The 26,343-nt window shown below is 30.6% G+C and overlaps 1 long non-coding RNA gene across 1 annotated transcript; it reads right to left on the reverse strand.

The window, feature by feature from the left end:
• Window positions 1–10,383: 10,383 nt before the first annotated feature.
• On the reverse strand, window positions 10,384–21,422 carry LOC127709860 (uncharacterized). Its single transcript, XR_007985837.1, has 5 exons — window positions 21,034–21,422; window positions 17,039–17,311; window positions 13,220–13,282; window positions 12,443–12,527; window positions 10,384–11,097 (listed from the first exon to the last, which is right to left on the reverse strand). It is a non-coding gene; the product is annotated as an uncharacterized LOC127709860 (long non-coding RNA).
• Window positions 21,423–26,343: the final 4,921 nt, after the last annotated feature.

Below are 26,343 nucleotides of genomic sequence, written 5' to 3' on the forward strand. Positions count from 1 at the left end.
TTAAAATATTTTTCATGGATCCATCGCTCCCTGCAATCTACACATATTATATTTACAACAATGTCCAGTTGATGTAAATGTATTAAGAATTGGCGAGGCGCCAGTGCGTCAAAGTCGGCATGGCTCAAGAACAAAAGACCACAAAAGCGCCGCAACGTCAGATGTATTTACTTGCACGAATACGACAAAGATTAGTCCAAATAATTATGACGTTTTGAAAGGTTATTTCAATTTTTGGCTTTGACGCCTTGTCGCAGTAAGGCGTCAAAGGAAGAAAATAAAAAAGCCTTTCAAGACTTCATAATTATTTAAACTAGACAAAGATTCGCTCGAAAACGAACTTCATGAAATATTGTCATTTCAGATACCCGAGAAGGATTTATTCCCCTGGTTTATAAAAAATGGTTTGAGGTACTGTTCAGGATAATATGTACACTTGAATTAACGAAACTTAATGAAAAGTGTAATGGAAAAGAGTAAAGTTTAAAATTTAACAATTAATTTACTCAACCATGTAGTACTTAAAGTTTCCTCTAAAGAAAACCCCAAAAGAGAGAAAAAAAGAGTATTATTATTGAATTCAAACAAATTAAATATGCAATACAAGCGACATTTATAATTTAACTATCTTAAGAGTTAAAAAAATATATTATTTACCCCTATCCTTCCCCACAAAAAAAAAAAGAAGAAGAAAAAGAAGAGTCAAAATAACAAATAAAAAAAAGCAAAACAGAACCTAGCAATAACTCCAATAAGGAGTCTACTGATGATTCCGGCCATGTTTGACTTATTTGTAGATCTTGTCTGTCTGATAATAATTCATAATAACAGTTTCTCTCTATATATTATAGTTTTCAAAATAAAAGGCAAAAATGAAAAAAATCTTTTTAATTTTTTCATTTAAAGGCAAAACAATGTAACTCAAATAAAAAGTCGTCTGACAGTTTTGATGTAAATAGACAGAAGGTAGATCTTAACAGTCTGAACGTTTATGTCTCTGTCAGATTTTTTCTATTCATATCGGTTTTGAAGATATGAGAAAAAACTTGCATTTTACCCCTATATTAGATTTTAGCCATGTCTGCCATGTTGGTTGGCAAGCGGAACCACCAGACACATTTTTAAAACTAGATACCCTAATGATGTGGTTAATTTGTCGTTTCAGAGGGGAAGATGTTTGTAAAAGTAAAAGACGACCGAGACGACGACGACGGACGCCACGTGATGAGAAAAGCTCAATTGGACTTTCGGCAAGGTGAGCTAAAAAAAACCGAGTTGTATTGAATTTAGGTGTCTTTGAACCCAGATATAATGTTACTAGTCTTGAACATTTTATAACTTGAATTGAAATATGCATGGCTATACTATCCCCTTTTCAAACCAAATGTGACCCAGGTTTACAAATATAGTCATCTGTACTTTTTCATTTCGTATGTAAGACCCTTGTTGAGGTGGCTGTACTTTAGCTGTTCGAGATATTGGATGCATAAATACGCAGCAACATGATGTCATCTTTAAATTAAATTCCCCGTTTGCGGAGAGCGAATAATTTGCTTTGCTATCTACCTGAGCATATTTGAAATACTGTTCACTGGACATTAAACCAAGCAGAATCAATAAATCACATATCGTTTCATGAATGAAGATCAATCTACATATGAATAATTGTTTCTCAGCTAGTTTGACTCCCTTGTGTGAAATATTTGGCATTTTCATCCGCCATTACACAGCTATATTAAAAAACATGCATTGTAATATTTCGATTGAAAATAAAAAAAAATAACATTATATTAATTAACGATTTTCTATCACTTTGAGGTTACAAATCCGATTTTTTTTCTGGATTTTAATATTCTAGAGTCTGAAATGATACATATTAAATATTTTATCAAAATTGTACACATATCTATTAATTGAAAAGGTTATTCGGTGCTACTGTAAATTCAAAAATTACTGTGATGTTTTTATTATTGCGAAACATGCGACAGGGTTGTAATCGCAATAATTTAAACTCGCATTTTGGATATTTTTATATCATGAATGAAGCGAACTTTTTCTCAGTAACGAAAAAATAATAATCGCATTTTGGCCTAAAATGACAAAATCGCAATAATAAATGCACACAATACTTTCTGAATATACAGTATATATTGTTGGTAGAGAGAATATCCGCGGCAAAATATTCTAATTTATATTCAGTATTTTGCATTGAAAGACATCCTTAAATACAAAAACAAAATAATAGCTATACTGTAAATACAGTTTTGGTTGTGATAAAGCATGTTATTCTTATTCGTATTTGTGGTACATGTGCATATTTGTAACAATCTATATTATATATACCTAAGTTGAAGTTATGTCCTATAATTATAGGCGATATGTTTTAAAAGAAATGTCAAAATGTTGTGCTTAGATCTTCGAAGTATACACAAGAAGATATCACACTATAAATTTTAGTAATGATGAAGACGCTTTGAAAATAGTTCGGATGTCTAATTTGTTCAGGGAAATCTAGCCCTATCTTTTTTTCAGAAGAAGATACCAACATAATAATATCTGCACATATACTGCATGGCCTTATTAAGTTAGATTAATTCTTAACATATAATGAAATTGTTCATATTCTAAGTCAATATTTTGAACAGAATGTATGAAAAAGTGGCTGTACATATATCTGTTACCTATTTTCAGGTCTGCAGTATTGTCATTTACAGTACAGTACTTTTTTGATAAGATTGTGTGGAAGTGTAGTGCAGAGAGTAGAAAAATCTTAACTGTCAACAAAATTAAAAGGACCTCCAAAAGCACGTATTTTTATCTAAACCCTCTAAAGAATTTTTAACACTAAAAAAATAAGTAATTATATTATTTTCATAAACTTTATTACAAAATTTAATAACAAGTTCTTTGATAGTAGTAAGGGAGGTAGTTAGAAGCACTAACAGATTAGTAGTAGAACATTAAGTTTGAATATCCCTTTAGGAACTTAATTCCGCCTTTTTTCACAATGTTCGCCTTCTTTGAAGATGATAAGATTTAAGGTTATACTATCTGATCATAGAATAAAACGTATACACATCCGTATATTTTCATGAGGGCCTTAATATGGGGTAGGGAATATTTCATTTCTGTATTTGTTAACTTTATAAGTCAAAGTTCTCTTTTCTCCAATTTAGCGCACAAGGTATATTTCGACAGCTAGAAGATTATGTCCTTTAATCAGAACACATTGTTTTTTATCCGAGTTAAGCTATAATCTATTTTCCTACTTTATTTCTAAATACTGCATTCATGCTAAACGGAGAAAAAACAAATACGAATTTTAAAATAGATCTTGATTAAGCGTGTTGCGCTCGAGGCAATCCTTGCATCAGGAAAATTCATAGAATAAAACACGTATATATACGGCTGTTTCAACAACATTATTTGAATTAAGGAATGCTCTGATTTTACAATTGTATACTCTCTGTTATCATTTCGATAGATCTCACACTGTATAGCAATTGATATTGGTCGCTGAACGTTAAACGAGTCACATCAGTCATAATACCAATACCTATGTAGTAAACGTCAGATTGTAATTTAAAAATGAAAACAAAAAATTAATTTAACTTTTAGAGTTAGCATGATCATTCTGTATTATCTAAAGGGCATTGGTGACCGAGTGATGTAAGTACATGTAGTCGGACTACTGTGTCACTAACCAGTCGAATCCTGCACGTGGCAGGAGCGCTCGGTTCCAATTTTAATTCATTATGATTGTGAGTTTTCCTACCAAAGGTCGGTAGTTTTCACTGGGCACTCCGGCTTCTTCCACCAATAAAAACAGACCGCCACGAAATATCACAATAGTGCTGAAAGTGGCGATAAACACCAACCAATCAGTCAATCAATCAATCAGTACTACAATGTACAATTGCAGATGTATACCAAATAGCATGGACATCATCTTAAGTGAATTGTGATTTTCCTTAAACTAAACTTATCACAATAGTATGGTTTTATGGACAAATCTACTGTGTGTTGTGTATAACGGCCCACATATGCAGAAGAAGTTTTTATAAGTTGATAATTATTTAATTCTGTCGATCCTCATTTAGTACATGTATTATAGATATAAACAACTTTTGCTTTTGTTTACCATCCTCCTGTTAAAAGGACCACAGTTATTTTATTTGGAGTTTATTAAATTTCAAAGTAGTGTGAATGGAAAAGTACGTGCCATGGTTTTATTGTTACTAGAAAAATAATAACTAGTGACATAATTCATAAATGCAATTAACACTGATTAATCTAAAAAATAATATATAAAATGCAATTTTAAATAATTTTTGGTACAGAATTTATTTGTATTAACACTTAGCTTACCTTTAAAGTAACTGGCATACTTTAAAAGCAGTAGAAAAAAGTCCAAACAGGTATTGTATTCTCTACCTCAATGCAGGTCAATGCAATGTCAGGTCCTGCATATCCACTTTCAGAGATTGGCTGTTATGTATGAGCTAACAGTTTTTCACTCAACTTAAGTTATGGCCTGTATTTCACTTCTGGATGACAGGTATAGCATACATCCTTATAAATTTAGGAGAAATGATAATTGGGAAAAATATATTTTGTCCAGAACAACATGAAAACTCAATCCATTTGAACATTTTTGTTCTTTCAGTGGGAGGTAAATGGTTGGTGTTGATGGGAGATAAGGAACTTGCAATTGTTCGAATAGCCAGTAAATAAGTGTTTTATTAAACAGAAAGTACAGGAAAATGTTCGTCCCAGTAAATAGTTCATTCCCAGTAGATAGTTTTTAAAACTATAAACAGTTAATATTTTTTTTCAAACAATTTCCTAAAAATAGTAAACAGGTAAATGTTTTCGGCTAAAGTTTTATAATAATATCATCTTTTAATCAAGGACACAGTTTAAAGTGAAAACAGTTAGAAAATCTAAATTATTTTTCTCTCGTTAAAACTTATAAAGGCATTAGTCATAAACCCTTTTTTGCGAGAGGGGGGATATCGATGTTTATCAAATAGGTAAAGCAATTTGAAGCACCAAACAAAGCGGTAAAATAGACTTTTGTCTTTTCTTTGTTATTGCAAGTTGAATTTTGAACTTTGTACTGATCTGACAAGCCCTTTCCATTGATTTGTATAGTTTGTTTTTTTGTTGTGTCATTACACAATGATCCCAGATTAGGGTTGAGCGTTTAAACCGTATTGCATTCTATACGTGCCAGTCCCAATTTACTTCATATTAATAAAAGTCTTCTTTATAAAAAGGACCGAATCATCCAAAACAAAGGGCCACAGCTTTGGGTGTTACGGGATACAGATTTGAGACTGAACATGAATTTTACTCTAAAATACATGTATATATATATATATAAATACAAAGGTTCATACGGTGAATCCACCAATTCGACCCATCCAATGGCATACATGAATATAGTTCCATTGATGCATGTAATCCAGTTTGTCACACTACACGAGGGTCTGGATGGGGTCCTTCATTTCTGTAATCTTTAATTTTTTGGGCCAATGTTCTCTATTCTGTATACTTTTTGCCCATTATTCTCTATTCTGTATATTAAGCACCTTCTTATTCTCTATTCTTTATTATTTTGGAAAATTTTTCTCTGTTCTTTATTATTTTTGTCCATTTTTCTCTATTTTTATTATTCCATTACGGTTTTTTTCACAAATGATTGTTGGAAGTGGCCGGTGTCCTTTAATATGAATTGACTCACGCTATTCATCTGCATTGTCAGCTGATGAATGCTGGAAGAGTGAAATGATTGTTCAATGAAAAGAAGTTGTTGCTGTCGTTGCAGTAGGATTATGGTCTATATTGTCCATAGTAGCTGTGGCAAACAACCCTTTCCTCATGTCTGTCGGGCAAACTACTCTTTCATCCATGTATTTACTTACTGACGCATTTCCAAGTTGTGCTGACACTTCAAACATCCGATCATATTGAATGCTAAGGCAATGTTCATGAAGCATTTAAACAAGGAGTCTTTTTCTAGTATTGGCATAGACAGACATGCCCAAAAACACAGCAAATAGGGTTTCGTGGTCTTTTGAATGCCTGTGAGTTTCTGCCCTTTCTCTGTACTTAGCATAGCAATTATATTGTAAAAGTTGAGCCATTGTTTGATCGGTCTTGAATGCACCAAAGCGTAATTGTGACTTTATATTAGCACCATGCTCAATCATGCACACAAACGAAAGAAGTGTGGAGGGAATTGCACTTTCAACACATCCTTCATGAAATGTTCCAGTAAATCCTGGCTTGGGGTCAATCATGAATCCACGCAAGATCTTGGCAGCTTTGGCAAGGATAAAAGCTTCTGAATAGTTGGATCCTTGTGACAAGGCCGCCCAAATATCCTTTTTGAAAGATAGAAGAAAATCCCATCCCTTCTTAAGAGCTTCAAGGAATTTTTGCGAGCAATTTTTCCTTTAATCTGGTGGAGTTAACATCAGGTGTTTTCATTTCTTATTTTGTAGAGACTGGCTAGATCTGCAAGACAGAATACAGCAGGATTATCACTACTTGTTTTTGTCTCCACTATTTAGGTGATTAACTCTGAATACTCACGTAGATATACTTCCCTTTCTTTAGACAGTTCTCTGACGTTCTGATTTTCAATTGTTAATTGGTAAGCCTTCTCGCTGTTGTACAGAGCTTTCAGACAAGAATAGTGATACTTCAGCTCTTGTGCAACAACATCTCCTTCACTAAGTACAGTCAGAAGCTTTCCATCATTAAGGTTTTTAGCACATTTAGTTAAACTTTTTTTGTCATGGCTTGTCGCAATTCAGATGTTGGTTTTTCCTTATCACAGAAAAAACACACACGACATTCAATGCTGGTTCTTCTAACCTTGTTTTGTCTATCGTCTATCATACTTATAACTGACCTCTATTCCCTGATATTCCCCTTTTTTATCTGTCTGACACTTTCAACATTTGTTCCAATCAGTTTGATATTTGGATTTCAATGGGGTCACACATGACATCCTTATAATATTTATCTTCACAATTTCAAAAGACTGCTATAACCATTCTATCCTCTTGTCACCTTAACCTAAACGCTGGTTTGTTAATGACGTTTACCTGGCAAAATTTAATGAAATAAATCTTGAACTTATACAATTTCAAATTGTATTGCCTTATGAATTGTGAACAGTAAGTTTGTGACAAATAAAACAGTTATATAGAAAATATCTGCAAATTCACATGTTTACAATAACAAATGAAGCGGAGGAAGATGTGTCTATCGGTAAATGATAATGGAAACTGTCTAAAATGATTAAATATTATATAGTGTTTGGGTTATGTGTAAAAGCAAAGGTACTATTTGAAATAAAAACCCATTAAAATGGAACTACTAAGACTACTTTTATATTAAGTTTTTTTTCTAAATCAGGATGCTAACGGGTTTTATCAAACAAGTATCCTAATGGGATTTCTAATGCAAATTTTGATGCGTGTACAACAAACTGAACGATTTTTCTGAATATTGACGTAATCTTCCGGGCTACTACAATAAAACACATTGTAGTAATAACTTTAATACTTCAAATTTGAAAATGACGAACCAGCACTCTTTCTGTTAATATTAAAATAGACCGGATTTATATCGCGGAAATTAAATTGAATGAAAAATACCAAATTTATAAAAGGAAACGGCCTATATGTACACAACTATAGGAAATCCCGAATTATCTCAGTACATTTGACCCAGAGGAAAGTACGCTATATAAATTACAAATAATATATTTCAATGTTCTGCACTTAATTTTAGCACATAAGTATTTTTATAAATGTTTGAGAGAGACGATTTCTATTCATACACTCAGGTATTCTTTATACACACCGTCACTAACATTTAAAATTTGCAACAGTCTCTTTTTTTCATTGAACTGTTAATGAGATATGGCTCGTCTGTTGTTTCGGTCGTTATACATCATTGGCTTTGAAATATTCGGCTTTGAGCGTTTCTATTGAAGGTAAATCCAGAAAAGCGCGTCGGACGCATGAAATTTATAATGTATTGTTTTCAATTTATCTAAAGAAAATGGATATATTTTATTTATAAAGATTAATGGAAAATAGTTTCTATAAAGACTGAACATACCAAGAAAAAAAAAGTAACAGTTCAGTCAACAGCTAAAAGTGCATTTGCATGATTTTGATGGTCTATTTTATCACCGACAGATCCCAGGTGCAAATAAGTAAGTTATTCAAATTTGTACTGAGAACATTCATGACATAAAGGGGAAAGATACACCCATAATTTTGAAAAAGCAGACAACGCGATGGCAAAAAGATGAAAACACAAATAACAGTCCTCAAAATGCTAATAAGATATGAAAATAGGGTTCCTATTCTCGAGACAATTTTGAAAAAAAAAACAGCATAAACTATAGTGATATATATTAGGATGTTCTGATGACTTCTCGACTGAGATTTATAGCATATATTTTACACAAAGAATCGTGTCCCTCCAAACGTGTTCAAACCCCATAAAAACGTGTCCATTCTACGCCCGTGTTGATTAACCATAGTATTTGTGTATATAGCGTAGAGGTAACTGTAATAAATGTAGAAGAGTAACTGTCTCCCATAGTCAAATTAAAAACTTTAATTTGGAATAAAATTAATGTGATGGACGAAATACTAATGCAACAAATAGAGTCGTACACATAAACCCATTGTAATTACAGTAATTATTCTAGTACTTAACATTTTGAAATGACTAATCAATCCTCTTCCTGATCTTTAAAAATAAGAACAGTTTTATTGAGAGGAAATTACATTAAATTGAAATTTTATAAATGTTCAAAAGGAATTGGAGTAACTGTACATCCAAGCACATGATAAATCCGCGAATGATCTCGGTTCATCTGACTTAGAAGGATTTCTACTAATACAAATGATCAGTTTTTGTGTGTATTTCCTGCAATTTATCTTAGATTATTATTGAAAGGGACAATTTGTGTTTAGATAAATATTATTTTTAAAGAATGTTACTGACAGTTTAATTTCATACAAAGTCTCCTTTTACGTTTAATTATGAATTAAATATTTGAACAGATGGGACCTGACTTATTAATCAATGCTAAATCATTTCTTCAAAGTCAAAACATAATAAAAAAGCAAGGAAGCAAGGTAGTCAACAGTTAAAAGTATATATTTTCATGATTTTGATTAGCTTTTTTCTCGTCGAAAGGTAAACCATAGGAATAGGTACTAGTAACTTATTCGGATAATAAAGAGATTTATATCATAAAATAAAGGTAGAGATAATCAATAATTTGAAGAAAAACAGACAACACGGAGGTAAAAAATGAAAATAAGACGCAAAAACAACAATTATCACAAAGCTACACAGAAATGATGACAACATAAATAGTTTTATAGACAACTTTGAATACTTTATGATTAACATCAAGCATGCAAATGATTCGTGCCAATTTTTCATGATTCGAACTCCTAAGAAAATGTCTGGGATATTTACTGTTTGTGTAACTTGTACCCAAATATAACACCATTGTTTTCCTTTTCAATAGTAGCTGTAAAATATTGGATTTGCCACTTGTCCCACCAAATGTTCCCCATTTTACTGGAAAAAGTTGAATTCTTGTATTACGATGCATGACTTCCAAACAAATTATAATCATCTTAGATTACTTAAGTCTGTATGAAACCAAATATTATGACACGTATGCGTATTAATGCATCCCACATTGCAAAAAGAATGTTTAAAAATAACGATTGCTTTACTGCAGGATGGGAGAATTCTTGGAATTACAATATTTCTATACCTCAGACAACCGTTGGCAGAACGATCGAGGACATGTTTGGTCTATTTCATAGTACACATGTCTTAGGAACAAAATCGGCGGTCAAAGATGGACTTATAGACTGACTGAACCATCTTGGTCAACAGGAAATCTATTTAATGATAAACAAATAAACATTGAGTGTCGCAAACCACACAAAGACTTTGAGTGAATTCCGGTAATATGTAAGAATAATTAGTTCATTCTCCTCTAAATACATTGACATTACTTTATCGTTTATCACAGATTTAATGAATACATACAAAAATGTAAATGTTTCATCTCTAAAATATTACAAATTAAAAGTTTTACCAGCTAAGGTACACGAATAAACATTTTAAGATCAAACAGTTCGTTATGATCCACTACTAACAGAGGTTTGTTCAGTACGAATTGGCAAAGGTTGTCGTACACCCATAATAGTGCCCTTTAGGTTAGGGTACAGTTCTAGATTTGATAATCGCCATTCATTTAATATAAGTAAATACAAGTAACCTTTATCCCTTAATTATCGCCCCCCTTGACCAATGCTTCATTGAATATATTGACAAAAAGTGATACTTTATATAAAATAAAATTATACAATGATGACAGGTGTATAGGTAGTACATTATTATCTGTTGTTTTGTTGTTGTTGTTTATACATTTTAATTTCTATTTCTTAATGAAAACTGTGCTTTGAATAGTATAGGTTTTGCCAAACGTCCTTACGCCACATCTTACGAATTTATGAGATACAAGTCTTTACCGAACTCTTCATTACCACTAACAGACATTTTTCAACATCTCAAGCATCTCAGTTCTATGTTATATATCAAAGATAACAGTTGGTCGATTTTTTGCTCAATTTTATTATAAAAACATTATACACGAAAATTAAAACAAATAATTAATGAAGAATTCAAAACACCTTGGAACTCAAACACACACATGCAAGAGCCACAAGAAAATGTTAACACTCATATAACACACATATGAACTTTTCAATATTCAGTCATGCGCCAGATGATACGTATCATTTATTCCTCCAGAGCAATTACTCATTATTATTTGAAAAATTATACCAAACGACTGTCAAAGTGCCTTTTGTTTAATTATTACTTAAATTGGTATTATGGTACAAATGTTCCGTCCTAGCGATTTGTTCATAGTTGTGTACATCTAAAGTATGACCGACTCCTTCATACAACGGGAGTTGTTGTTGCTGTGTCGTGTTGACATAATCTGCTGATCTGTCATTGCTATTTCTAATTAAAAGACATGTAAATGTTATAAAAAACATATTTATGTTACTAATATAATTTTCATAGAATGACTAATCCATGAATTCAAGTTAAGAAAAATATTCAACCAGTGACAGAACAACACCTATTTTCACGAATGCGCGTAGTTCATAAGTTAATTATTAGTGTTGTTCGGTCACGATTTATTCTTTTTATTACGTGGACTTTTATTGTTGATTAATTCTAATTTGGGTAGTAATTTACCACACTCCCTACGTGACGTTTGAAGTAAACAAATTTTCAATTCAATTAAAGAAGTTTATTTATTTTGTATATGAAACGAATATTTAATAATGCAGACTTTATTCTGTTCTGAAAATACTTTCTCCTTGAGCATGCATGCTAAAATAATCAAGCTTTACTTATTCATATGTAGTTTGTTTTTGAATAATAAAACAAAATATTAACACCAAGATATATACCATAAAGTAGGCATGATAAGAGCCATTTTTGTTGCCTGAATATAATAAAAAAAAAAAGGAAAAGTATTCAAGCTCTTTAACAGTTCGCTATTTTTATCTATAAATAAACAGGTAGATATACTATGGATACTTTAGTGCATAAAGGTAACATGTAATGTCACTATGATGTCGTAAACATGTTGAAACTGAAATATTTGGACAAAGTGGCCATTTTACAAATAATTCTTGAGTAAAAATAGATATGAACCAACTTGGCCTTAATCAAAAAGATATTTTATACAAATTAACATCATTGTTAAATACAGCATGAAGCAAAATATATCTTGGGTAAAGCCTTCGCTAAATATTAACGACAATTTCTAAAAATAAAGCTATTTTAAAAGTCTTTGCAGTAATGCAAGAAGATCAAAGCAAACATAAAAAAAAAATAAAGAAGTCCTGAAACCTAAGAAACCAACGATGTCTCGTGGATATCTGAAGAATGTTATTTGGTAGATATATATTTGTTTTTGATTTTCGAATTCAAAGGGCCAAATAGTGGCCTTATCATACCATCTTCTTTACGGTAAGAAGTCATCACTCTTTACATTCACCATTCTAATAAGTAGAAATAATGACTGTCTTGATTCGAATGCCGCTGATGTGCTTTACGCAATAGAAACCCGCGTCTGGTGTAACAAATTGTAGGTCTGGTATTCTTGTTGAGTATATCTTAACTCCGTATTTCATTTATTGATGTTATAACGAGCTAGATGCACGTTGCAAAGCAAAACGTCATTGAATGAACAAATCAAACAATATCAGATATTTTTTCAATGGTATTTTTAAACGCCGTGTAAACCTAATAATTTCATTTCGTTTCGGACCACAACATAGGAACTACTTACTTATACTTGTTCTGTATAACAGATAATATTATTACACAAAGAGTCAATATTATTGATCCACATACTGTACCAACCACAATGGCGACTGCAACACAAATAATATAAAAACACATTTGAAGGTAAACTTACTACTAATAATCCCAGATCCTGTTATATCAAAATGACCGTTTCAGACTAAAACTCCTTTACTAGTGTATAATCTGTAAATATTCCTTTGCACAAATTACCGTGCTATTATTTTTGCAGTTGCATAGTATGTTTATTAAGAAGATAAGGGCGTATAAAAAAATCCTTATACATTATATTTATCAATAATTACATTACACACATGTTTCATTCCAATCCATTATTTTGATTGGCTAACAACTATCGCGAGGCACTCTAATATGGTATTTGATTTCCGTATAAAATAAAACAGCTATGACAGCACGTGCTATTCTTAACAAAATTAAAATACTGCATTAAAAATAACAAACGGTAATCTTGATATAACTGTACATTCTATGATTGTGGCATTAAAATGAAATTATATTTTATGAATTGAATTGAACTACTTTTTATAGTTTAATAAGATTAAAAACGCTTTGACACCACAATAAAATTATAAAAAACTATTCAATTCTTAAATATTAAACTATAAAACGAAAAACCGAAGAAAGCAGTTACGGCTTTGAATATGACAAATACACAAGTCTTTCGGCATGGTATAATGTTTCTGTCTTTTTATAATTATAAACAAAACTGTGAACCATGCATACACGTTTCCATTAAAGTTACCTTTTCTGTTGTCTGATCCTGAAGGCCTGCTTGTAGTACGAGAAGGAGTTGTTGATTTGGTAGCTTAGTAAAAGAAAATGAAAAATACAAATACAATAATTACATCAATTTGTGTGATTCTATGCTTTTAGTTTTCTGTATGATTATGAAATACAAAATATGATAATGGTTTTACTGCTGAACAACCTAAGGCTCAAAGAACTGGTTTTACTAATCTAGATCTAAGTGCATCTTCACAAATGGCCACTCATCAACTCAAAGTGTAGACTTTTATATGATTCACGACTTAAATTTCTCTTTCGTTGATCTTGTATTGCTGATCGTTTTTTCTGAATATTTCACTTTCAGTGTATATCTATTTGCTTTAGTAATTCCCAAAAAACACAAAAATGAGTAAAATTATTATCAAATTAAAGGGCAGTAAGTTACAACTATAAGAAGTTAACTGACAATTTTAACATTAGTTGAGCTAATTGTAGATCCTGTCTTGCTGATCATTTTTGTTTTGAAGGTTTTTCTGTATATATTTTACTTTTCTAGAAAATTGAAAAATTAGGAACAACAGGGTTAAACTGGTCATTTAAAGGCAACTACTAGTGCTCCTTTACAGAGTCGTCAGCCGATTTAAGGCAAGTTGACTTATTTGTAGAGCTGGTCTTGTAGATTTCTGTTGCTGTTTTTGTTTCTCTCTATCCATTTGGATTTTTAAGATAAAAGGCAAATAACGCAAACAATGTATAAAAATCGCCATTTTAGACAATAATTGCTATAAAGATTCGTATGACGATTTCAGTCATGTTGACTTCTTTGTTGGTCTTCTCGTGGTGATAATGTTTTGTCATTAAGTTATCTCTCAATCAATTCAAGTTTTCCAGATTAAGAGGAAAACGCAAACTATTGATGAATTTTGACATTTAACATGTTTAAGGGGAATAAATCATATAAGGAGTCGTCTAACAAGTTCAGTCATGTTGGCTTATTTTTGATTTTGTATTACTGATTATTTGTGCTAGTTAAATTCCCACTAGTTATTATTGATTATTAAGATAATAGGCTCAAACGCAAACAATGATTCACAATGATCATGTAAGAGCAACAAAATTCTTTAAGAAGTCGTCTGAAGATTTTACTCATATAGCATATTTGTAGATGTTGTCTCACTGATCATTTCTGCTACTCAAAGTTTCTATCTATCTATTATAGATTTCAAGATAATAGGCAACATTGAAAAAATGACACAAATCGTCATTAAAGTCATATGAAACGCCTTTCTTGAAATTCTAATATTATCGAAATTATTGCATGCATACATGTATATACTAAACTAAGTCTTGCATGCACGTTTTTGTACATTTATTACACATCTATAACGTATTATCGACAAATAATATTTCATTCAGTAGTTGTTGATCGCAAGGTAATCAACGTTAGAGTTTGTTGCCGAAGTTTACGGGATCGTGATATTGATAAACAATAAAAACAGAGCACGTGGAAAGCGCAACGAATAAGTGAATTGAAAGAGCAATGACATTTGTTTTTATATTTTCATGCGTTCTCATTTGTTCATTTAACTTTTCCTTGACAGTTGTTACATGAGTTGTTGTATTAAATTTGGTCTTTAAGAACCTGTTATTTCTATTGACCTTCAAGAACACGTGTGTTTACATTCTTTCATCACGATTTTCCCCTCGCACTTGCACTGTGCGGTGGCCAAAGTTATAACGAGAGGTCTCGTAGTTGAGGTCACTGCATACGGGAAAATATCGGCGAATTAGTGTCTGGGGAGTAAATAATTCAATAACGGTACATTTAAGAAGATTTTGATAATATAAAGGATTTTTTTCGAAAAAAAAGTTCACATTCATTTCTTTTAGATTAAACTATGTTTCATTATGACTTTAAAGGGCGAGTTTGGTTCGCATTGGCCAATTAATGTTGGAGGAGAGGATTTTTGTAAAATTTAAACAACGACGACGAAAACTGACGATGACGTTCAAAGGACGACGGCATACCTATCAACTGACCCGTATCCTGCGTCACCCTTAAATTTCACCCACCCGGGTTTATAAAATACCCGCTGGGTCGTTAAGTTATCATGGAATTCGGAAAATTACCCGTTTTCACCCGGATTCTTGAGCCTTTAGATTGATTTCATAAGTAACTTTCCTTTGAAATTCTTTCAAATGCGTAATTCTTCCTGGACAGGAAGTTCAACTAGCTGTGTTAACTGTCAAATTAAGTGATTCATTAAGTGCATGGCTTCACTTGACAGCTTTGGTGTCAGACACCTTGTTAATTACACCAATTACCTTAGCTTAATTTTATAAATAATTTGTGTATTTCAAAGATGTTTAACAAAATAATTGAGTTACTTCCCCTTTTTTGTGACCTTTCACAATATACCTCTTTAATTTTTTTTTCATTGTTATAAGATTAAATCTATAGCAAATTGAATGCAAATACATATCAAAATATTACTTTCTTTTATTTTCTACCTTAGGACAATTAAAAAATTAATATTTGAAAATTATTTTTTTCATTTCTTCTTCCTTAAAATGCTTTATGTTTATCATATTCCAAAATATTAACTTCTATGATTGAATACAGCTGAACATTTTGTTTCATGTGTGAACCTTGTGACTTGTGAATTGAATAAATGATGAAGAGGGGGTATGCCTTTAATTAATATAGTAATATACATTAATGGCTTATAAATGCAATGTAAAATAAAATTTAAGTTGTAAATTATTTTCAGTTAATACTTAACCATGTAAAACGTTTTGTAAACTGATCGATTTTTCAAAATATAAAACAAAATGTTCCCTAGTTGCTAATATACATTAATACTTCAATGGCATATACATGTAATGTAAAATGAAATTAAAGTTGTAAATTATTTTCGGTTAATACTTAACCATGTTAACATGTTTTGCAAACTGTTCGATTTAGAATATTAAAAAAAATGTCCCCTAAATTCTTCAATTTTTTCAAAAAAAGGTTCGTACGCGTTAAGACCTGATATTTCCTTCTTTAATGCAGGTCATGAACTGCATTTTTATTTTCATAGATTGACAGGTATGCAACGAACGCCAGGTGATGAAAATAGCTCACTTTATCCTTTGGGTCAGATGAGCTAAACACCATAGCAAATGTCTACAAGTGACATATGGAACACATAACATTTATCAAGTACCAACAGAAAATCGTACTTATATTTCAAGTTGAAGGAGATACCTAATAAAATATATAAGGCTCAGGAGTAAGCAGTCGAGCGTTTGGTTTTTGTTATGATTTATGGACTTCCCCTTTACGACTTTGCCTTGAACACATGTTGGAGAATGGTGGAGTTCGTTATGTTTTGTTAATTTATTTTTTAAATGATATAATGCAGACGTATAATCAGCAATCAGTTTTATTTCTAATTGCCAATGTTGGTTACATAAAATCAATAGTAAAATTATGCTATTCAGTAAAAGAAGCAAGCGAGAAGCAATAATTTTATATCAATTATTATTGATATCAGTTGCTTTTAAGACACTTCATACTTTTGCCAGTATTCTAATGTATAATTAAAAACCATCATAGATGTCTTTTCAGTATTCAATGTATTGTAATTTAGACTTTGCCCATGCTGTATTTGTATACCTTAAAAAATCAGTTTTTTTTATTAATATATAGAGTTTTGGAAAGGCGAGCAATATTTTTATCTGTGCCCTCAATTAATACATTTATGTCCAGTCTGTTCTTTTCATTGAATTTGGATTTTTGTACTATGGTTAAGTATGTCTATTTCAGCAACTTATATTCATCTATTCTTACCTATGTTTATGTAAGTTGATATAGATTCTGAGTAATCGGTGCCAAAGACGGAATTTCTGGTGTCACATGTATATAAACCGCTATCAGAAATGTTTGCTTTAATGATTACTAGGGTGTCATTGTCAACGAATATGTCTCCGCTGCTATTGCCTGAAGTCCATGAATACGAAGGATTTGGGTTTCCGTGGGCTTTGCAATTTAGTTGAACTGAATCCCCCTCCTGAAAGACAGTTTTGTTTGGAAGCAATGTTATAAATGGCCTCCTCACTTTAACTGCAAATTAAAATATATTCGAAAAAATGCTTGTTATTATATATCATGTTTTCGATGGTTTTACCTTTGAGAAACAAAATGACAATAACAAGTTATAAATTTAATGCGTTCGAAGCGAACTATAGTAGCGGGGCAAAACAATGTAGTTGATAACATTATATATTTGATCTTCCCGTTCGCAAATATTTCTACTCCAAGTTTATAAACTTCCTATTTATTTTGATAGCTTGTATTCACTAAAAAATGTTTTAAAAGATTAAATATTGAAAAGTTCACGTGTAAAATGATAAAGGCACAAAAGCGTTAAGGGATCATAGATTTATTCTTACGAGGAAGAACCGATCATGCTTGATGGATGCTCCGAGCTTATTAAGCAGTTTATGTGACAATGATGATAATGATCCATTAAGATGTCAATCAAATCTATAGCACTTCTATAACAAGGAAAGTAAAGCATTATAGAGGAAGCTCAATTAACACCTGTGTAAACATCTGGTCTATTCAAATACAGCTTGAATAATTATACAAAACTATAAAATAAATAAGAAATTCTTCAGCAGCACTGTGTACTGCTTAGAATTTGAATGAATCTCCACAAAAAGTAAATGTCATTAAAATATTTTCTTATAATTTTTGATAATCATTCTTTTTGAATAATACAAAAAAAAACTGAAATTTTATAACTACAATGAAGATAAATGTAATATAATTTAGATATAGTTTATACTATATAGTATGCTACATACAAGTCATCAAGACACAAACAACAGTCAGGGGTTTTACTTTACAAGTATTTTTTTTTAGTTACTAATATTGGTATTTTTTGTTTTTTCTCATATCATTTTGTTTAATAGAATTAAGAATTAATAAAATTTTAGACTTGTATAGGGAAAAAAGGTTACTTTAAAAAATTATGACAAAAATATTACTTTTATAAGTTATTTTATACATCTTTGAAAAACTTAGTACTTGCAATTATTTAAGGAACATAATATGTAATTATTTAAGGTTACAAATTATAAATAACATCAAGTTTTAATTAATTCACAGGGTTCCATATATTTATACCTGTCTACTTTTAAGATTTTCAGGGAAAATGATATTTTGATAGTCCCAAGAGAACAATCCTTGACCCAGAAGCCTTGCACCAGAAAGGCAATTAGTGTGACAGGAAGATTAGTTTTATATTTCATGGGAAAAAGAATCAGATGTATGTGGAATTTTGTTAAAGCTAGTAAAATCTGTATGAATGGACACCTCTACAAATAATATTAACAAAAGTTACTTACACATGATATAGGAGTACTATTTAAAATAGCATCGTTTTCAACATAACTTGTATAGGTAATTTTGAAAATTACTTGTTTAAGTAATGCCCCTAAATGAACAAGGGTAATATTTTTTGTTATAAAATAGCAAACTTAGTTCTTTTATAGAAAATTATGGCTACATTAGGAAAAGTTGTAATTCATTATTAGAATGCAGCTGCTTTGAGGGGTAATACGACCATTGTTTTCCCCTATTACGTCGAAATTTACATTTATTTTTAAATTGTGCAGAATCTATCTTTGTTTCATATAAATAACTATTTGGCATGAGTCAAGTTTTACCCTGACAGTACTTCAGTGAAAATACAACATTACTGTTCAATGTATATAAGATAGTAAAAATCAACAAAAGTTAACCAATCACAAATCCCCCCTCCCCTGTTTTCCTTGTTTACATTCTGTCCAGAATATTTTATAAAAACACCAAATAAAAAAATCATATTGCTTTGAAACACCCACTATACATATCAACGACCCGAAAAACTTTTCTGCAATTAGATATACCCTTTAATTTCCAACAACTGTCAAATTAAAGGGTATATTTAAAAACAAATCAACCCTTTTTCCCATGAAACTGGATGTAATATGTTTTGGTGGTATTATTTTCATATAATAGAGTAAAATTCAGGGATTTTAGTTCAGCAATCCTCTATTTTTTTTTTTTTTTGTTGAATCACTTTTCAATACATCTAAACATTTCCTATCAAAAGGAAAGTATAGCAATGTAGAGGAAGCTCAGTTAACAACTGTATATAGAAAGTCTTCATCAAAACATTTTATAAATATAAAACAGATCCTTAATATATAAATATATAAACAGCTTTTTTTTCTATAAGATTTAAACTAGTTATTGTTTTAGAAAATTGCCTGTTCTCCTCAAACACTTAAACTTCTAAATTGCCTTGTTCCTTACTGGAAACAGATCATTACAAGAATTTTTAAACGTAGTTTTAATATATAGTATAAAATAACGGTATGTGTTTAACTGGTTTTCAATTGACGTAAAGCTTTAGAGTAATACATCAAAATTCTAAATTTAGAAAATTTCAAGCAGACAGAAGAATAGATTTTATAAATGACTCCTCATTTTAAAGATATTTTGCTCTTCTGTTCACATTTATAAATAGAAAAAAGGAAGTTCATATGAAATGGAAATCTTGCCTTTATACTTCAGGGTATCAAATGAAATTATGACTTTCTGCATTTTGATTAAGCTTAAAAGAGATAGTTTAAAAAGCAAGTTGATATTTTTATACAAATCAATGTGTATTGAAGAACTAGAATTTGAATTGAAAAAGTATGGTATTAATCATGGCAATGGTAGTTAGTCTGGGCAGTTGAATTATTTTTAATGCACTTTTCAAAGTTATTTTGTAGCTATGAAAAAAAAGGAAAGTCAATAAAAAAATTAATAAGAAATTATATTGGAGCTCAATTATAAAGCTCATAATTTCTTATTAATTCTATTTAATATGTGTATAATTTTAGAAACATAAACAGTATAAAAAAAAATCTTCTCAATACTTTCCTGTTGATATCATATATAAAGTATTTTGAGAAAAAAGAAGTTGTATTTGCATAGACAAAAGGTATTCCAGTTCAAAGTATAAATGTTTGTTATAAAGTTTTTAGTCCACTAAATCCGTTTATTTATTATAAAAACAAAATAAAAAAAGTTATTCAAGAAAAAGATATTCAGAATTGTTGAAAATGTATTATAACTATTATATCATTTGTATATATTAATATTGTGAAAGGTCTTTCAACCTAAACTCCCAATTATGAATTACAACTTTTCCCAAAGTGGCCATCATTTTCTATTAAAGAACTAAGTTTGCTATTGTAGATAAAGTTTAACAAATGATTATAAATCAATTACCATAGTTTATGTCTTTGATGACTTTTATGAATCATTTTATATAGTATAAATATAAGCTATATTCATAATATTCAAATATAAAATTTGTGTGAGTATTTTTTGTTTTTTGCATTAAAAAAGAATGATTATTAATAAGAAAATGTTATAACGACATTTACTTTTTGTGGTGACTTGATATTTCTTTCCAAGCATTACACAGTACTTATAATTTCTAATCTATTTTATAGATTTGTAAGATTTCATGGAAGCTGTATTTCAATAGACCAGATGTTTACACATGTGTTAATTGAGATTCCTCTATAATGCTTTACTTTCCTTGTTATAGAAGTGCTATATATTTGATTGACATTCTAATGGATTATGATACTTATTTTCACATAAAACATTGTAAAATGCTGAGAGGAGCCTACTTAAAAAGCTCGGAGCTTCCTCGTAAGAATAAGTCAATGATCCTTAAAACGATTACTATAGATTTATCATTGATTTTTCAAAGCCATAACACAAATTATATTTACAGTGAATCAGAAGTGGTTCTGAATCTACATGCCTGGTCCCATTTGGTAACTCAGATTTGACAATACATCTTATTCTTGCCTGATTGTCATCACTAGTCACCTGAATCGTTAAGGTGCTATTTCCGTCATAGGAACAAGACTCGGGTATTGTGTCAGTTGATATGTTTGAGTAACTAAATGTTTCATCACCGGAGAAAATTTTCTGCCACAAAAATATTCCCTCGGGCCTCCCAACATCTCCTTTACACATAAATGTTATATTGTCGCCTTCAATGAAATCCCTTTCATGAGTACCGGTTTTTGGCGCCAGTGTTGCTGATCGTGTATTTCGTTTTGCACTTGTGAAGTCATTTACTTTCAGTGGCAAATGTATTTCAGGTTTTGAAGGAAGGACTACAATAAAACGAATATATGGACTATTAATTGATTTATCGTTCTTGACGCTTAATTTTCTTTTTATCTGAATGATGGTTTTAACATAAAACTGCTTACGCAACCATGTCTTCCAATCAGGGTTTCTTTTAGGAATATCACCAGTGATACCATGCTTACAATTGTGTAACGCAAATGCGTGTTTCGTATACCGGATACTAATCACTGACGCTCAAATAAAAAAAAAGTCCAAAGACCATTTCATTATATAATTTAAAGAGTACAGAAAATTAAACAAAATATACAAAATGTGTTACCAAACACAAACGGATAAGACCACCTATACCTATACATTTGTAGGGGTAGAAACACGTTGGTGATTTGAAAAGCAGTATATTAAACAAATTATAGTTAGGGACAATTTGATTCATAATATACTAAAGTATTTAACAACATTACAAATGTTCCATATGAAACAATAAATGATGCATGAAATTGTAATAAAGTATCAGCATTTTGTGCGGAATCAAAGGCTAGACATTTGAATTAACCATCGTGATGACCTCCGAAGAACCGATTTAAACACAGAAATAATATGAATAGACTAACAAGTAAGTGTAATAGCATAATGACGATATGTTTAGATCTGTTTGAAATCATGTCATACATTTAGAAACACTAGTATATCCCTTTTTTAATTCACAATACTGATATTCTTCTGTTTTAATAATTGATCCTGCAGAACACTTGCGCTAACCATCTCTTACAAGGGATCAAATCAAAGTTCGCATGCATCTTATTATTGTCTTACAACACAATAATATATGCAGTTGGCTTTTATGTTTATTTTATAAGATTGAATCAAACATGCTGCTTGTATCGAATACAAATTTAGGTTTTTCAATTTTTGAAAAAAAACAACACAGATATATACTTTGTTTTTGTTTATTTTCTTGAATTTATCGTAGCAAATACTTTCTTAAGAAAACTATTTTTACATGAACATGGTGAAACACTATACTTTTGTTGACATTTTTCTTTGTTAATCAATATATAGTTCAAACTGTTCATGACATTATTTTGCACATTCTTTCAAACTTCGTCCAATCGTTCAAAAACAAAAACGTTACCAATTTTATAGCAGCAGAAGACTATTTCGAAATAAAGGGGTCTTCAAATTTAAAATACGATTCGTTTTGTTTCAAGTAATAATAAAAGCGAAATTTGAAATAATATTTCCTTATAAGCAGTTAATTTGACCCAAATTTGTCAAAATAAGCTCTCCAACATCGCTCATGTATTATTGACTTGCAAGTGAATAATTCGACTTCATTTGAATCCGTATTCATGTCAATCTCAATTTAAGCCCTAAGCTGGCGATATATTACGCATGGATTAGGCGTGTTCAGCTATTAAAAGTAAAAGAATGTCAACATTGAATGTGAAAAAAAGGTGAACCATGGGATTGAATTATTTGAATCACAAAAAGTCATTCTTATGTAGATTAAAACGATGATTGATAAATTTCTTCACCTATAGTATGAAATCAAACAGACCTACAAAATCCATTTGCACATGGTTGCTTTCTATTTCTATTTATGTTTATATCGGGTCATATGACCGTCGGTAGTCGTCGGAGGTCATCTCGATAGTTCATAAGATGTCGTCTAGACTAAAATACACACAAAATCATGATTTATATTATCAAGTCAATGCATTGCTTATTGATTATTTTAGACTTTTTATAATTTGCATATACGTTTTAGTATATTATAAATCAAATATAAGAATTTGAGTCAAATCGGTGAACATAAATTTGACAGCTAATGCCCCTTTGAGAGCTGATATACAAAATGGGACAAAAAGTTAAATAAAGGCAACAGTAGTATACCGCTGTTCGAAATTCATAAATCGATTGAGAAAAAACAAATCTGGGTTACAAACTAAAACTGAGGGAAACACATCAAATATAAGAGGAGAACAAAGACACAACAGAAACAGTTAAGCGTTACCAAATTTAATCAATGATGATTTCGAAAAAGTTTGTTACTTTTCAAGTATTTAATAAACCAAAACTTAATTTGTTTTACTTTAAAAGAAATATGAATATAAACATGGAACATATATCATTGAATAAAAATATCACTTTATATAAAGATCGTGCATACGACGCTATTTTCGTGATTTACCTTCATGAGAAACCACCAAACCAAACCTTTCATTGCAACGAATGTAAATCAAGGCACCAGCAATTTTCAAAGTACCAAAAAACAGTACATAACAACATTGCGAAAGTTAACAAAAGTAATACATAATAAGAATAATGATACATTGTGCCAAGTTTTAAAGTTAAACACAACCACCTATTTTGCTACAATTACCTATTACAGAAATCCACATGGTATCTGACTTAATCAACATTGGTGAGAAAGAACTTGATGCAACATAATACAGGAAACATTTATATTGGCGTTCGTGTCTACATGTTAGATTGTTGAACGAAAGCATAAAAGCTTTTTGAGTCTTCTCAAATTTTATAAAGGTTGTTTCATTTCCAAATAAATCCATTCCGAAGGATGTAAATTGTAGTTTAGTATTGATACTAAATCCTGCTATAGCATCAAAGTTATCCGGTGAACCATTTTGTGCTGTTAATCCAATCGCAATTATATTATCCCCGTTTTCTAGGGTGAATGAACATTTCAAACTGATGCCATTACTGTATGCTTTTGCTGTTATGTTACCATTGATATTGACTTCACTTGTAGCTATCACTGAAACAATAATTGAAAAAAAATACAGGAACCAGATAAAACATTTCATGAAATTATATAACAAAACATAATAATAAATGTATACATTTTTTTGATTTTTCAAAATGTTCCAATAGTGTTTTATTTCCACATAAATACACTGCGATTAAAAATAGGTTGTTATTGCTACAACATTCTGCTAGGCTTACAAACAGTTATAACATGTAATGCATGTAATGCATATGATAATAAATAATTAATAATTCTTTAAATGAATGGATATTTCATTATGACATTACTGTAGTCTTAATATTTGTATATGGACTTAACTCAAAGGTATCACTGAAATGTGAATGAAAACAACAGTTTAAGGCAAAAACATTAATCTTCATCTTGTTGTCCAATTAAAGAAATATACTTATGAATCGGAACAAAGTGGGAATAACAAAAACAAAAGGAACGTAACCTCAATTTAACAATATAAACTGCTAATAGGAAAAAAATTGATTTAGAAACTATCGTTCTTTACGAAAATTAAAGTTCTTTTCCATCCTAAAGCTAAGAAAAATTGTCTACAAATATTTTCGACGGTCAAACCCGGCGCATTTAGACGTCTCCGATGCCGAAATCTCGCAGGTCCATTCCAAATATTATAATAAATAAAGACAAAAAGCAAACACTAAGGGAATAGTATGACATTCAAACAGAGCGATGCATAATGCACCGATATACTAAACATCTTCTGCAATGCATGCAACAGTCGATATGCTAATCTGTATTCAGTCAAACAAACCACAATAGAAAATAAAAGACAATCCGTAAATTAACAGACAAAACGATTATTGTGGTGTCTAAAGATCTAACACCGTAAAAACATTTCGTTATGAGATGAGTCACCGGTACATCGTATCGGTCATCTAATTCTAATAATTTCATGTCTTTTTCTTTGTACGGATAGTAACGTTAACGTCGTCATATCAAGAGGCGTTTAGTACATTGATTTTGTCATAGTTTGGTTACGTTGGACATGATTGTGTTCAGGGTTTTTAATGACAAACAATGACACAATATAAATTTTCTGAATTTTGGCTAACAGAATCTCTGAACAGGAATTCAAACGGGATAATATCTTTTATTTATAGCTAGTATGTTAGTTTATTCAAATTTGTATCATATACTTATTTGACACAGATTAATGTTTGCGTATGTAAAAATTGGCTTTCTCGTTTATCAGCAATTAAAAAAAATTGATTCCTGTCACATATTTCGTTATAATGTACAATAGCCGTAATTTTTTCCGAAAAATAGCTTCTTTTGCACATAATTTAAGATGGCTAACAATTCAGTGTCATGATTTTGTTCAGTCAGGTCATGGTTTAGTTCATGTTCGACATGGTTCAGTTCTGTGATTTTTATTGTGTATGAAGGAAAAGTAACGATGAAAGTAAACATTCATAACACAACTATTGGAATATTGTAAAACAAAATCTTATTTTCGTGGATACGTTTTTTTGTTGTTTTTTTTGCGTTTAACAATATTTCGCCATTTTCTAATGTTGTTTTTTCATATACGAACAGATCAAAGTTTTACATATTACCTTGATTTTTTACTCGCGAAAAAAAGGCTCTAAAAAATACACCGTTAACAGTAAATTTGATATAAGATATTAGCGTTATAGAATACGCATAAATACAGAAATCACGAGGATAATTTATTAATTTGTTTCAATGGTAATTTTCTTTAAAAATTGTTTCTTTTTGGAATAACAAAAAAAAAGGACCTAAGAAATTAAATATTAATATATAATAAGTAGATGCAGTATGATTTCCAATGAGACAAATATCCACCGAATCCAAATGACATAGATGTCAGCAACTATAGGTTGCCGTACGGCCTTCAACAGTGAGCAAAACCCATACCGCATAGCAAGCTATGAAAGGCCCTGACAAAATTAAATGAAAAAACAAATCAAATGAGATGACCGATTATGTACAAAACAACGAACGAAAAAACAAACATAATATACAGTAACAAATGACAGACACCGACGCATTACAGGCTATCTTTATATAACGTGTATCTTGGAATAACATTAAGTTTTCTTATACTAAATACTTGATCGACTAAGCTTTTTCTTATCATCGAAACTGTATTGCATAAAAGACAAAATCCCAACGGATTAAG

This window comes from Mytilus californianus, unplaced genomic scaffold, assembly GCF_021869535.1.
Source record: "Mytilus californianus isolate M0D057914Y unplaced genomic scaffold, xbMytCali1.0.p SCAF_7, whole genome shotgun sequence".
Lineage (NCBI taxonomy): Eukaryota > Metazoa > Mollusca > Bivalvia > Mytilida > Mytilidae > Mytilus > Mytilus californianus.